The sequence below is a fragment of the Sus scrofa genome, chromosome 10 (assembly GCF_054392235.1).
Source record: "Sus scrofa isolate SSC_HxYL_T2T_F1_AM1 chromosome 10, Sscrofa_HxYL_maternal_Yorkshire_Landrace_v2.0, whole genome shotgun sequence".
In the NCBI taxonomy this organism is placed as follows: Eukaryota; Metazoa; Chordata; class Mammalia; order Artiodactyla; family Suidae; genus Sus; species Sus scrofa.
Window position 1 is genome coordinate 34,751,516 of NC_139392.1, and position 16,270 is coordinate 34,767,785.

The following is a 16,270-nucleotide window of genomic DNA, read 5'->3' on the forward strand; positions in this document are numbered from 1 at the left end:
AGATATCATGGAAGCAGAGGCCACACCGCTGCTATTACTCTTTCTCCAGGCAAGCACAGGCATGGCTGTGCTGGCTTCTTTGGTGCAATATCCCAATTCTTTGGTGTGATTTTGGGTGTTCTCCTAGAAGTTCTGTCTTTAAAGGGTTTTTTTAGACCCCTCAGCAAATTCCTTAGGCTATTTATTATGTCAAGTAGAGCCTTTCCTGATTGGATTGTCTTTTCTACAATCAAAGTCTGGGTGATACCTGGGGACTCTAAAATCTTAGAGTATTGTTGGGAGGATTGGTGAAATAATATCAGTCAAATAACAGTACATAGATAGCCTTCAATAAAATTAATTTCTTTTCAGGAAGGGACATAATTTCCAACTAGAAGACACTTGAGGGGCTATTGGAGGATTCCTTCTTAATCAGGAGGTCAGTCATGCATGTTATTGAGCACTGGGTGGATATGTCCATCACAACATTGCAATTCAAGGTTGCTGAGGTGAAACTGAGCTCCCTGGTCATCCATCCCACAAAACACAAAGCCGTGGCACACAGGATGAGTGACTGTAAAGTCTAAGTCCAAAATGCACGCTGGGGTTGGAGTGTTCTATAGAGCCTGTGGGTGTAATCTTCTTGCAAAGATGCCATAGGTCAAGGCTATAGGCAATGGAATCTGACGGCACAAGTTCAAATGCTTTGTTACCCTCTCTACCTTGGGTTAATAACCTCAGCTCTCTGAACTTCAGCTTTCCCACCTTAAGAAGGGGATATTAAGAGTGTCTACCTTAGCTTTGCTGTGAGGACTGAATGGATTGATGCATCCAAAAGGCTCAGCCCAGAGTGGCACATGGTGAATATATATATGCAATAAATGTTAGCTAGTATTATTCAGAGAGCTGATTCTAAGGAAGACATTTGCCTGAGGTCTTTTTTTATAAGCTTGTTAGCCATTTCTCTCCAATCATCTTGACAATATATTGCTGTTAAGTGCATGGCTATCTGGAGAATATTTGGATTTTTTTCAAGGGCTGCATCTGCAGCATATGGAAGTTCTCAGGCTAGGGGTTCAGAGGGAGCTGCAGCTTCCAGCCTATGCCACAGCTACACCAGATCCAAACTGCAAGCTGCAACCTACACTGCAGCTTTGGGCAATGCAGATTCTTAACCCACTGAGGGAGTCCAGGGATCAAACTCACATCTCCATGGATACTATGTTGAGTTCTTAACCCAGTGAGACACAATGGGAACTGCATGCCTTTTCTCTTTTAGCCTCACCTCAACTATGTGAAGAAGGTAGTTCTTAGGTAAGAATACTGAGGCAGAGGGAGTGGGAAAGTGATTTGCCTGAGGTCACACAATCAGCGAGTCCAGCACTAGGATTTTTTCATCTGCCTCTTTCAGAGTCTAAGGCTTATGGTCATGTCCACTGAGACCAAAGAGAGAGAACAAAGCTAAGAGAAGAATTTCACAGTGCTGAGAAGTCTGAGCTCTGGTCCCCTTTCTCAGTGTCACTCATTGGCTCTGGCCCCCTCCCCCCAGTGCACACTGGATGGTGTGGTGCAGTTGACCTCATGATACAGAAGCAGAGACCATCAGCAGGGCTTTCTCCCAGGCCTTCCCCACACAGTAGCCAGAAGTGTTAGCTAGGAAGTTACCTCTAAATTTATAGTTGGATGTTGTCAGGTGTCTTCAAAAAAGGGGGAAATTTAGATGTTATAAGGTGTTTGGGACTGTACTTTACACTTCACAAATAGACTACAAAAACAGAGTTACATGGAGTTCCTGTTGTGGCTCAGCAGAAACAAATCTGACTAGCATCCATGAGGGCTCAGTTTTGATACCTGGCCTTGCTCAGTGGGTTAAGGATCTGGCATTACTCTGAGCTGTGTTGTAGGTCACAGCAGTGGCTTGGATCCCACATTGCTGTGGCTGTGGTGTAGGCTGGTAGCTACAGCTCCAATTCTACCCCTAGCCTGGGAACCTCCATATGTTGCATTTGTGGCCATAAAAAGCCAAAAAAAAAAAAAAGAAGAAGAAGAAGAAGTAACATGAAAATAAAACAAATCACTTCCAACTCAATAGAAAATCCTCTGGTAGAGATGTGGAGTCATAATGGAGGGGGCATCTTTCCTCATGAGGGGTGGGGGTGGAGGTGACTTGTAAGTGTACATGAGATTTCAAGATCAGAGTCTTTGGTTGCTAGTTAACACACCAGCTGACTCCGAGATGGAACGCCGCAGGGGGCACAGGAAGGAACTCCAGAAGAGAGAGTACAGCTGGGCTTGGTGAGAGAAAAACCAGAAGATCCAAGATCTCTCTCTCCCTCCTCTGTCGGTCTCTGCCCACCCTTCTCTCTCTTGTCCTACCTATCCCCTCCAGTTCTCTTATTTCTGCTTCTCTCTGGTCCTCTCCTTTATGTTTATCTTAAAAGTTTCTCTGGGTCCTAAAGTTGATACAAATAGCCAATCTGAAAACACAGAGACAAGTGTCCCCCCCACATGACTGATGCTCTCTGTGGACCAAGGACGAACAACTTGATTTCTGCAAGGCCAAGAGTGATTGTCTCCCCCTGGGGCATGTATCCACTCTTGGCTCAGTCAGCAGTAGAGGATGATAGTGAATCAAGCTCATGTTTTCAGGAGGGGCCATTTGTTAAAGGAGGGAATGTATGGTGGACAGATGCTCCAAATGGTGTCTTTGAGCTGGAAAACATGAGGACTGTCTATTGGTTATTTACCTTGTACACAACTCTCTACTGTCTGAAAATGAAAGTCAAGACTGCCCTGACCATTCCACATCATTTTACTCATATCCCAACCTAAGGCTTCTGGGCTGGTCCAAACTCCAGGGAGGTAAATTAAAAAAAAAAAAAAAGATGCAGTTACAGCTCTCTTTGCAACAGTTACAAGGGTCAATTGCTTAAAAGGGTTGAGTCATGTTGTGTTGTGGATGCACAAATGCTGCTCACCATTCCAGGTACCTCCTTTGAGATGTCTGGGTAGCTTTAAGATTTACAACCAGAAAAAGCACTAGAGGTTGATTTCTTTAGACGCTAAACATGCCACAGGGTTTTGGAGTCAACTAGAGCAAGAATAAACGCAGCAAAACTGGAGTAGTATTTTATGCAAAATCACTTAAAAATTCAGATGCAATGAAAATTTTAGTCTGGAGCATTCATTTCTTAGAATGTTTAATGGAAGCTGTGGACTGAGGATTTCTTTGCAAATTGCATAACTTTACAGGAATACCCTGCCCTGTGCTAGCCTTGGGGACATCTCAGCAGAGTTTTCCCTCCACATTCTTATTTTCTGTGCTGTATTTGGAGGACTTCAGTAAAAACCCAATCCTTACAGATGTGTTTTGTCTTTTAAAAAGAGTTTATTGCTCCTGACTTCATAGCACTTTGTTTTCCTACAAGGAGGCTTTGGAATAGTTTTGCAACAGGCTTTGCCTAAGCACTCACTGATGCTTTATTTAATCACAGTTTTATAAACTCTTCACCAGCCACTTTTACAGCCCTATAATCTTGCTTAGGAGACAGATACTGCTTTTTCCCACAGTCCATTTTAAAGGCTTTACCATCTGGGATTTTTTCAGTAAACTCTTAACTAGCAAATGGGTGCCATGTTTTCAGGATTTTGCAGCCCCCAAACTCTAGGGTTGTTGTACATGAAATACCTGGTAATAAATAAGTGATGTAAACTTGTTTTTCATTCTTTTAGGGAGCTAATCATCAAAATAGATGTTAATAGTTCATAACTTGTTTAATTTGATTTATTTCCTTACTTAGTGAATAAAAGACAGTGTATTATTGCAAAGGTTAGCATATTATGTCAGATTTTTTTGAGAACATTTGACCCCCCCAAAAGAATATGATTTCTCATTCCTCCCCTCCACAGCAGTTACTGTATTCATAGAAAATGGAAAGCAACAAGGTTCAGTTGACTTGCCTGGGGTCATATTTGCTAGCCCAGAACAGAAGTCACTTGAGCTAGTTGAAGTAAAAACATGTTATAGTTTGGAGACCATGGAGGGGTATCTCATAGCCAAGAACACTTGGTCTGGAGTCTAGCTGAGTTTCCCTGAAATCTGGACCTGGAGAAGCTCATCGCTTGGTCTCTTCTTAAAGTCACTTGGTCTCTTGCCCCTGTAGCTTCATCTGTTTCTTTCTCTCTCTCTCTTCAAACCAGCCTTTTTCTGGTTTGGCACCACATGTGTATCAAACATGGCTTTTTATTCTGTATCACTTCCCTTGTCAAGCACCCAATATGGAATGACGTGTCTCCAGCTCCAAGTTTCAGACTCCTGGGGAAAGTTAGTTCAGCTCTGACCAGGTATCCGTTCCTGGTCCAAGCATCTGTGGCCAGGAAGCCATAATCACATGACTAGCGGTCTGCACAGATGGGACTGTAAACCTGATGCTCAAGGGGGTGGAGCAGGGGAGGTGATACAAGAAGTTTCTTGCAGTGAGTGATGAGGAGGAAATTGACTCACTAGGTGGAGAAACAGCTCATTTTCATACCCACTGCAGACTGGAAGTCACATCTGTCCTCTCACCCATCCCAGTTAATCCTGCTGATCTTTTCCTCCTTTTCATTTGGTCCCTTAATGGTTCTTTAATGACTTCCTCTCTTTGCTTCTCCTCACTTCTTTTTCTCTCCTCTGTTTCTTCATTGATGCATCAGGAAAGTAACATGATGCATCTATCTGGTGATGGAAAGAACACTAGTGATAGTAAATCCAAGACCAGCCTCTAGTTCAGATTTGCTTAGGGCTAGTCAGAGCAAGGTTGACCTAGACCTCGGTCAAATCACTTAACTTCCCTTGGCTGTGGTTGCTTCTGAAAATGATTAGAGCTGGGCTAGATGCTGGAAAAAACCTTAGTGATCACTTTGTCCAGGATGCTAAATATCTACATTTTGCAAGAGTAGTATCCATGGAAGATGTTACTAATTGATCTCAGCATGCTTCCTGCTTATCCAGGACTATGCTCAGAATCCTTCACAACATTCTGGGTCTCCACTACAAGTCTGTTTGGGGAAACTCATCTTTAAGATGTGACCACTTAGCCATCTCAAGGCAAGAAATCAAAGCTCAGATGTCTACCAGTTTTTCTTCCTTTTACCTTCCTTAGAGGGATGGGATATGTGAAGCCATTATTCCTAATTCCCTGAAACTTTGAAGAAAGAATTTAATCCTCTCCTCTGTCCTTCTCTTCCTGGTCACTCATTCTTTTACAGAAACTCTGTTTACTTCCTGACCTCTATTCAATCAAGCCTTTAATTCTTTAATTTCTCCTGTGGCTGAAGAATTGACAGGGTTTTTTTTTGTTTTCTGTTTTGTTAAAGCAAAGATGTGGAATTGACCATGTTTGTCTGAGAGCCTCAGCATTAGACTGGCTCACTTTGCAACTGTGTGGTGGCAGGCAACAGTGAGTATTATTTTACTATTTGCAAATATGTTTTCTGCAGCTATATTTAGACTGAAGAAAGATCCTTGCATTCTCAGCTCAAATTATAGTCAATGTTCATAATTACTGTCACCCTCAAATAGCACACTGAGTAAGGTCACATCTTCAATTCACATTTCTCATCTGTATTTACAAATGACACAGCTTTGGAACATCTGCTGTGCCTAGAGAACACTCATTTTTGCAGATGATACAGCTGTAATGGCTGGTGGCAGAATTGATTCCTTGACAACAATGCTAGGAAGCATTTCTCCCTTTCTGCCTTTCCTGCTGGATGCTGTTTTTAAAGTCTCCTTCTGGAGCTCATTTCCCCAGGAGGGATGGATTTAAACTTTTAAGGTAGCCCATTTCAACTATTTCTGCTGAAAGGCTGCCTCTTAGAATGGTTGCTAATGGCAGCCTCCATGGGGTGGGGCCACATTATGTAATAGCCCTGAGGGAGGGGAGCTGTGGGTCTAGAGAGGAGACCAATGCATGTGGAGGGATAAAAGAAAACTTTTCCAAAGACCAGACCAGGGAGAAAATCCCTAGGTCTAATGCACAGGAGGCTTCAACTGACTTTCTAGTAAAAACAGTCCTTAGTGTTGGTAGAGAATCTGGCCATACCACTTTATCCTTGGAAAGGGATAGCACTCTAGGTAAATGATGGGGAGTGGTGTTATAGGCCATGTAGACTGCATTTAAATGTTTTTTTTTTCTGGTTGTTAGTTACTTCTCATTTAAAAATATTATAAGGGGGAGTTCCCATTGTGGCTCAGCAGTGATGAACTCAGCTAATAACCATGAGTTTGTAGGTTCAATCCCTGGCCTCACGTAGTGGGTTAAGAATCTGACATTGCCATGAGCTCTGGTGTAGTTTACAGATGCAGCTCAGATCTGGTGTTTCTGTGACTATAGTGTAGGCTGGCAGCTGAAGCTCTGATTAAAAACCTAGCATGGAACTTCCATATGCCTTGGGTGCAGCTCTAAAAAGACCAAAAAAAAAAATAATTGTAAGATATGGAATCCCCTTGTGGCTTAGCAGATTAAAAAATCTGGCATTGTCACTGCAGTGGCTCTGGTTTCAGTTGTGGGATGGGTTTTGATCCCTGGCCTGGGAATTTCTGTATGCCACTGGGGTAGCGAAATAAAAAGGATACACATTATCGGGTAATAAAAGTGAGGATTTGGAGTTCCTGTCATGGCTCAGTGGAAACAAATCTGACTAGTATCCATGAGGATGTGGGTGTGAACCCTGGCCTTTCTTGGTGGGTTAGGGAACCAGCATTGCCATGATCTGTGGTGTAGATCACAGATGTGGCTGGGATCTGGCATTGCTGTGGCTGTGGGGTAGGCTGGTGGCTAAAGCTCTGATTCAACTTCTAGCCTTGGTACCTCCATATGCCTCAGGTGTGCCCCCCCCAAAAAAAATATCTATATATATATATATATAGATATACACACACACACATACACACACACATACACACACTCTATATATACTGATATATATAAAGAGAAGGCACAAATGTTTTCATTTCTGAAGGCACATATCATTTGCAGGAAATGCAGAGGACAGAGGAACATTTTGAATTGAACCATAAATAGGAATTGGCCCAATTTAGAGCAAAGGAATTCTACAGGTTCAAGGGCCCAGGTGACACACTGTAAGGGCACAAAGGGAATGAAGGGAAGAATCTCGGGATTAAAAAAAGACCTAAAAGACAGAGTAAAATTTTTTTTGTTGGGCAAGATTAATCTATGATAAAATTATTTAAAAAGTAATTTCCAGAGTTCCTGTAATGGGTCAGTGGTGAGCAAATCTGATTTGGAACCATTAGGTTGTGGGTTCGATCCCTGGCCTCGCTCAATGGGTTAAGGATCTGGCATTGCCATGAGCTGTGTTGTAGGTAACAGATGTGGCTTGGATCCCACATTGCTGTGGCTCTGGTATAGGCCAGTGGCTACAGCTCCAGTTAGACCCCTAGCCTGGGAAACTTCATATGCTGAGGGTGTGGCCCTAGAAAAGGCAAAAAGACAAAAAAAATATTTCCTATCTTAAATCATGCCATGATGAATGGGCTCTTTTAGATGATAAGTTTGACCTTTCTGTGTTACGGAGGAGGAACCTGGGGCCCAGTCAGACAAAGTGATTTGCTTAACGTTTAAAAAGTTCGAGTTCCAGTTGTGGCTCAGTGGTTATAAACACGACTAGTATGCATGAGGATAAGGGTTCAATTCCTGGCCTCAGTCATTGGGTTAGGGATTCAGCATTGTCATGCTCTGTGTGAATGCTGTGGACTTGGCTTGGATATGGCATTGCTGTGGCTGTGTTGTACCCCTTTCCACTTCAATCCCTAAACTGGGAACTTCTGTATGCCATGAATGTAGCCCCAAAAAGAATAAAAAAAAGGGAGCGAGTGGGAGAGTTATGGTAAGAATCCAGATGCCCTGGCCTGTGTGTGATGTTTCTGCTACTTTCCCCTGAGTACCATCTTTGTCATACGTTAATTTTATCTTTGAATTCATTGAGCTAGATAAAAATCACAGCAGATGTGAGTACATGTTGGAAACTACTTTGTGTTAATCAATTCTGTTCATTGCTTTTCAAGCAAAACTGTCTCTCTATTTGTCCTTTATATAGCAGCTGTAAGCAAGCCCAGGAGCTGTGACATTCTCTGAATTTTGGAGTCACAGAATAAAGTTATTCTTTTGGTTCTACTTGCTTGGATATCATAAAAGCACTTCCATCATTCAGCACTATTACATTGCTTGTAAGTTGAAATTAAGGCTATTAAATAATCCTTCTTTTTATTATCAAATTTCTTTTTTTAATATTTCTTCCAGCACTGATTTAAATGATGTATTTTTCATGTGTAGCACTTTTTCTTAGGGGATTCATTCTTTCGTGGCCAACCCGCAGCACATGGAGTTCCTGGGCCAGGGATCAGCTCAAAGCTGCTGTTTTGACCTAAGCCTTGGCTGCACCAATGCCAGATGCTTACTCCACATTAAGCTGGGCTGGGCTGGGGATTGAACCTGTGTCCCAGTGCTCCCAAGATGACACTGATCTCATTGAGTCAGAGCAGACATTCTGGAATTCATTTTTTTTTTTACTTTTTTTTTTGTTTTTATTTTCCCACTGTACAGCAAGGGGATCAAGTTATCCTTACATGTATACATTACAATTACATTTTTCCCCACCCTTTCTTCTGTTGCAACATGAGTATCTAGACAAGTTCTCAATGCTACTCAGCAGGATCTCCTTGTAAATCTATTCTAAGTTGTGTCTGATAAGCCCAAGCTCCCGATCCCTCCCGCTTCCTCCCTCTCCCATTGGGCAGCCATTGTCTTTTCTCCAAGTCCATGATTTTCTTTTCTGAGGAGATGATCATTTGTGCTGGATATTAGATTCCAGTTATAAGTGATATCATATGGTATTTGTCTTTGTCTTTCTGGCTCATTTCACTCAGGATGAGATTCTCTAGTTCCATCCATGTTGCTGCCAATGGCATTATGTCATTCTTTTTATGGCTGAGTAGTATTCCATTGTGTATATATACCACATCTTCCAAATCCAATCCTCTGTCAATGGACATTTGGGTTGTTTCCATGTCCTGGCTATTGTAAAGAGTGCCGCAATGAACATGCGGGTGCAGGTGTCTCTTTTAAGTAGAGTTTTGTCTGGATATATGCCCAAGAGTGGGGTTGTAGGATCATATGGAAGTTCTATGTATAGATTTCTAGGGTATCTCCAAACGGTTCTCCATAGTGGCTGTACCAGTTTACATGGAATTCATTCTTAAATAGACTGGAAGTTTTGAAAATGGCAGCTATCTGATGTAGATTGGCATGAAAGGTAACCACTTAAAGTTTTAGAAATCTCAATAGAAATGTGTATTCTGACCACACAGGAAATTTAGCCAATAAGTTCATTGTACCAAAATAGATTTAGGATTAAATTGTTCAATAGTTCAATATAGTTTGAGAGAAAATCAATTTTAATGAAGTCTCTATAATAGAGATGTTCATTTCTTTATGACACATATTTATCATTGATTGTTTCTGTTTCCAAAAAGAGGCAGGATTTCAGGCTCCTTTTAAGTAATTAACAACCCAATCAGTGTGCCACAAGAAACATTTAATTTCTCTAGCTATTGGTGTAAAAAGTCAACAAAACATGCTACTATTTCACTGGGAATGGTTCTTTTTAAAATAATTGTGTTAACAATTCAAGCTAGAACATAGAATTATATGTTGTTTATCTTGTGGATAATAGCATATGTTTTTAACTTTAATGGGCTATGTAATTATACTGGAGCAAGAGATCTGGAAAAATCATAAGCTGGATAAACTCTTGGCTTCAGGAGAGCCGTTCTTTCTTTAGGGGCCATCTGACAAGGAGAGTTTCCCACCCTTTAAAAAGTCTTCACAGTTGTTTTTTCCATGATCATCCCCACTAGCCCCTTCCATCCCTTAGTGTCAAGACTGTTCTCTAGAGGCTGTGTCTCCATTGTCAGGCTCTCCTCACATTTCCTCCCTGCCTCCCCCACACCAGCAGTAACGGGTGTGAATTGCCTTCTCAGTGGTAATTACCTATGGAGAGAAACCTCAGAGCTTCTTCAAAAAAGGTAGATCATTGGAGTTCCCATCCTGGCTCAGTGGTTAATGAACCCTTTTAGTATCCATAAGGACTCAGGTTCTATCCCTGGCCTCACCAAGTGGGTTAATGATCCGGCATTGCTGTGAGCTGTGATGTAGATTCCAGATGAGCTCAGATCTGGCATTGCTGTGGTTGTGGTGTAGGCCAGCAGCTACAGTTCCAATTCGACCCCTAGCCTGGGAACCTCCATGTGCTGTGGGTGCAGTCCTAAAAGGACAAACAAAACAAAGCCAACAAAAAAAGGCAGATCATTGATTTTCAGACTTGGAGAACTCATTGATTAGTAAAATGAAGAATTTAGGAAGCCCACTTTTGATTGCTAACTTTTGCTTTTGTCAGGTAAGGGCATGAACATAATAGTAGCTATACCTTCTATCACTGGCACTTCAAAGAGAAAGAAAATATTGACACTGAAAACAGAGGATGGTCCTTTAGACCCAGAGAGGCAGTTGATGAACACACACACACACACACACACACACACACAGACAGACACACACACACACACAATTAGTTATTTTTCTTATTTTGTCTTGGTAGGGTGAAAGCTTTGCCTTGGATTTGAGTTTGGACTAGCATTTGGATACCTCTTGCAAAATGATTGGATTTTTTCAAGTGACATCTTTAAAAGGAGGGCCCTTTTCAAGTTCCTTGAAGAAAGTTGAATACCTTGGGGTGACCTTATTTTATGAGGCAGGATACAATGTGGATGAAGAACATAGACTCTGGAGTTCCCTTGTGGTGCAGCAGGTTAAGGATCCAGCATTGTCACACAGTGGCTCAGGTCACTGCTGTGGTAAAAGTTGGACCCCTGCCCTGGGAATGTCCACATGCCACAGGCACAGCCTAAAAAAAATAATAATATTAAGAGAGAGAGAATGTAGATTCTGGGGCCAGGCTGCCCAGGTTTTATACACATGTGTGTGCATGCACACATGGACACACACACACACAAACACACACACGGATTTATTGTGAAGATTTGGTTCACGTGATTATGGAGGTTGAAGAGTTCTACCACTTGCAATTGGAAAGCTAGAGACCCAGGAAAGCCCATGACGTAATTTAGTCTGAACCCAAAGACCTGAGAACCAGGATAAATGATGATGTAATCCCCATCCAAGGGCAGGAGACCAATGCCCCAGGCCAAATAGGCAGGAAGGGAACAAATCCTCCCTTGCCCTGTTCTTACATTTTATTTTCTCCAGGCCCCTAGGGGATTGAATGGTGACTGCCCATGATGGGGTAGGCAGCCTCCTTCACTGAGTCCACCAATTCCGGTGCCTGTTTTATCCAGAAATGATGGTAATCTGGGCACCCTGTGTGTGGCCCAGTCAATTTGACACATAAAATGAACTGCCACAAGCACCTTGGTGTGTAGTCAGTCAGCCCCAGCCTTCTCCTGGAGAAGAGTGGGATCTGTGTTGGGTAGGCCAAGGGCACAGAGTTCCTGCATTCTGGTTCCCTCTTGGGGACTCCCTAGTTCTGGTCAGACATCCCAAGACTGTTGCTAGAGACTAGAAGGATAAAGGAAATGCCGTTACCTATACTGAAAAATAATGCCTAAGGGTTTTTGTTATGATTAACTAAACCAAGGCATTGGGAGATAGAAAAGGAATTTCTGTTAATGGAATGAATTCAGACTTAATATAGATAAATCTGGGAGTTCCCATCTTGGAACAGTGGAAATGAATCTGACTAGGAACCATGAGGTTGTGGGTTCGATCCCTGGCCTTGCACAGGGGGTTAAGGATCCAGTGTTGCCATGAGCTGAGGTGTAGGTCACAGATGTGGCTCAGATCCTGCATTCTTGTGGCTGTGGCATAAGTCACCAGCTATAGCTCTGATTGGACCCCTAGCCTGGGAACTGCCATATGATATGAGTGCAGCCCTAAAAAGACAAACAACAACAACAAAAATATATATGTAGAGAGATAGATAAATAACTAGATAGAAAAAATCTGACTATTTTATACCAAATGTGAGAACTTGTTGTCTAGAATAGAAATGTCTAAATTGTAGAATTTTTGAAACTAAATGCTATCTTGATTTGACCACATGTGTAAAGCCACATAAACTACATGAAAATTATTTGCTGTGAACATATTGTCTATCTTTTTGAATTTTGATGCTTCTCAGGGGTTTGAAAATTACTTAGAGTAAATATTTCTTTTTTTATCTTTTATCTTAGATCAAAATCAATTTGATCATTATGCAGTCCTAATAGATTCTTTCTATGAGAATCTGAATTTACAAATCCTGAAATAGTGGTATTTATATTAACGAAGATAGACTTTTGTAGTAAAATTTATGCCTAAGTCTGGCATCAGTACATATGAATTAAGAGTCAGTAGTAATATTTTATTATTAATATTGGCAACTTATTCTGCTTCTTTGGCCTTCTATATAGATACTTGCAGGTCTTTATTGTCTAGCTGTAAGAAAAATATCGGTATCCATGAAGCATCAAAAAGCTTTTTCTGGTCAAGCATTTTTCTTGTATGTCTGCAGTGGGGGTGGGAGGAAGACAATCAAGTTATTGGTATTATTTTACCTAAATTAACTTAATGCCCCAAGAAGGCATTAGAGCCACTCAGCATAACAATGATGGTCCTTTACATTAGTTCTAGCACTTTCCAGGTTTCCTAGTGTTCATCTTTATGTTATCTCAGTGATGTGCATCAACAGAAGAGCTCGTGAATAAGCCTGATAACTGTGAAACTAACAAACAGGAGCAGAATTTGTCAGCTGTATAATGACCAAGCGTATATTTTCTGATTCCATAATGGATTCAGTCCATCTATCTGTTCTTTGGTTTTTCTGGGTGTTTGAAATTGGTCAAGGGCAATGACTTTAAGTGCTGAAATGATCTAAGCTAGAATTCCCCCAAAACATTCTTCAGTTGGGATATAACTGGTAGGAGGCAAAAAAGAAGGAAAGTGTCAGTCAACTAGCTTGAGTGTTGTCTAGAACTTTTTTATCACACACTTTTCAGAGTCTTTAGTGCACTTGTCTGCACTGTGAATCTCCCACGAGAAATATCCTGAACTGTTTTGAACACAGAACCCCTTTCCCTCAAATCATTGCATGTGACCAGTATTTAGTGGAACAGATGTTTGGACAAGGTTATCTTTGCTTTTCCTCAGTCTTGGAGAATATCAGTCTGTGGATGTCTGTAGGATTATTTTCTTATCCATCTAACAAAATATCCTGTGAGATGCAAAGCGAATGAGGGCTCTGGTTCTCATGAACAACATTGTAGATGGTATGGAGTTGGGGCTGCAAACATTAAGAGTCTAGACTTTGGCCTAGAGTCATATTAGTTGGTCTTTAAATGCAGTGAATTTCTTTCTTTCTTTTTTTTTTTTTTTTTTTTTTTTTTTTTTTTTTTTTTTTTTTTTTTTTTTTTGCTTTTTAGGTCTGTACCCATTGCATATGGAGGTTCCCAGGCTGGGGGTCTACTCCGAGCTACATCTGCCAGCCTACACCATGGCCACAGCAATGCCAGATCCGAGCCATATCTGCCACCTATGCCACAGCTCATGGAAATACCAGATCCTTAACCAACTGACTGAGGCCAGGAATTGAACCCACAACCCCATGATTCCTCGTTGGATTTGTTTCTGCTGTGCCACGACAGGAACTCCAAAGTTTTTGTTGTTGTTGTTGTCTTTTTATGGCCACACTTGCAGCATATGCATTTCCTGGGCTAGAAATAAAATCAGAACTGCAGCTGCCAGCCTAAGCCACAGCCATAACAACATAGCAACACCAGATCCCAGCTGTATCTGGGACCTACGCTATAGCTTAGGTCCAAACCACTGAGCAAGTCTAGGCATTGAACCTGCATCTTCACAGGTAATATGTCAGGTTTTTATTCCACTGAGCCAAAACAGGAACTCCTGCAGTGAAAAGTTTTACATTCTCCTTTAATGTGTATGGATGTTTTGTGCATTGCACTCAGGTGTGTGTATTGACTGTCACAAACTTTATAAAATTTTTATTACTTATAATTTGTGCATTACATAATTTATTATCATATATATGCATACATAATTTTTATATAATTGCACAAATGTATCTTGGAGTGTACTTAGATTTTGATTTTTCACTGTTATCCCCCATCCTTCCCAGCCTCCCATATATGCATGGTTTTTTTTGGCTGCCCTGTATACATTTACGTATTTTGATCATTGCTTCTATAATATATACTTACTGGATTTTGGTGTTAAAGCAGTACTAGTTTCATAAAACAAATTGGGAACATTTCTACATATTTCAAAGGCCTTAGTTTGATATCATTAGAATTACCTTTTTTAAAAAGAGATAGATCTCAGCTGAATATACCCAGTCCTGGTGCCTTTTATATCTAGCAGTGGCTCCTTTTTGGTATGTTAGCTTGTCTGTTTTATCTTTTTCATTTCTGGCTTAATTTTCCTTGTCAAAATTATTCTCATCTAATACATACACAAATTTTAATACATTAATTAATTATTAATTTTAAAGTTCAACATAGGAGTTCCCAGAATTCCTGTCGTGGTGCAGTGGTTAATGAATCCGACTAGGAACCATGAGGTTGCGGGTTCGATCCCTGCCCTTGCTCAGTGGGTTAATGATCTGGTGTTGCTGTGAGCTGTGGTGTAGGTCACAGACATGGCTCGGATCCTGGGTTGCTGTGGCTCTGGCATAGGCTGGCAGCTTCTGCTCCGATTAGACCCCTAGCCTGGGAAACTCCATATGCCATGGGAGTGGCCCAAGAAATGGCAAAAACACAAAAAAAAAAAAAAAAGATAGGAGTTCCCATTGTGGTACAGTGGAAAAGAATCCAACAAGGAACTGTGAGGTTGAAAGTTCAATCCCTGGTCTTGCTCAGTGGGTTAAGAATCTGGTGTTGCTGTGAGCTGTGGTGTAGGTCACAGATGTGGCTCAGATCTCGTGTTGCTGTGGCTGTGGCTGTGGCATAGGCCAGCAGCTGTAACTCTGATTAGACCTCTATCCTGGGAACCTCCATATGCCACAGGTACAGCCCTGAAGAGACAAAAGACAGTAAAATAAAATAATAAAATAAAATAAAATAGTTTGAGATCAATAGGTGAGAAGCTAAAATAAAAAAAATAAAATAAAATAGTTTGAGATCAATAGGTGAGAAGCTCTTTCTTGTTCTGTCTCTGCATTCTCCTCTCAGCATCTCAGCTATCGTTGCAGTTAGATATGTGAGGAATCTTGTCAAGAAAGTGTTCACTTTGCAATTGTGCTGAATAAATCATGTTCCAAACCACAGTCTTGATCATGGAAATAAACAGACTTCAGGGGAGAAATCTAATGCAGAAGTTCAGGGAGTCTTCCTAGTGCCAAGAAAGCTGGGTGGATTCCTCAGGTACTCTTAGGAGAATTATAGTTGGAGAAAGCGGGTTCATCATGAGAAGTGAGAATGATTCCTACGAAGATAGAATGGATTTCCTCACAGACGTGGGGAGTATAAGACTTAAAAAAGATATGATTCTGAAACCTCTCAGCTGGATTTTGTGCTCCTTGATATTGGGTAACATTTTGACTGTTAAACATACACCAGGATATGTTCCAAATACTCTGCATGGATTAATGCCTTGAAGCCTGAACACAGCCTGGGAAACAGTGATTATCACCATCTTCCGCTTAGAAAGGGGGAAACAGGCACAGAGAGGTCCACGACTTGCCTAAGTTTGCACACCTGGAACAAGGCTGTGAGCCTGTGGACCCAGCTGTTCTGTCTCCAGGCCCCACAGCATAAACCATGATATTTGACCACCTTTCCAGTGAGACTGCAGTTTGTGAACCTCTGTAAGGCAGTGACCATCAGAGAAAGCATTCAGTATATATTTGCAGGATAAATGTTAAGCGATTGGGCAAATGAGGGAGGTAATTGGCTGTAATGCTAAGCAGAAAGGGAAAAGGACTTGAATAGAGCTAAAAATAGAGTTGTGGGAACAGTGGCCTCTTAATTATGGGACTATCACTTAGGAAGCAGTTTACATTACATTTAAATGTTTCAACATGGGGGAAGACCAGTAGTAAGTTGTCTTTTCACTCAACTCTCAAAGCTCCTGTTGCTGCTTTTCTTTAGGTACAGAATTTCCTAGATCTTCAATATTTCTTGCTTTATGAATTTAAATGGCCTCAACTCCCCTTA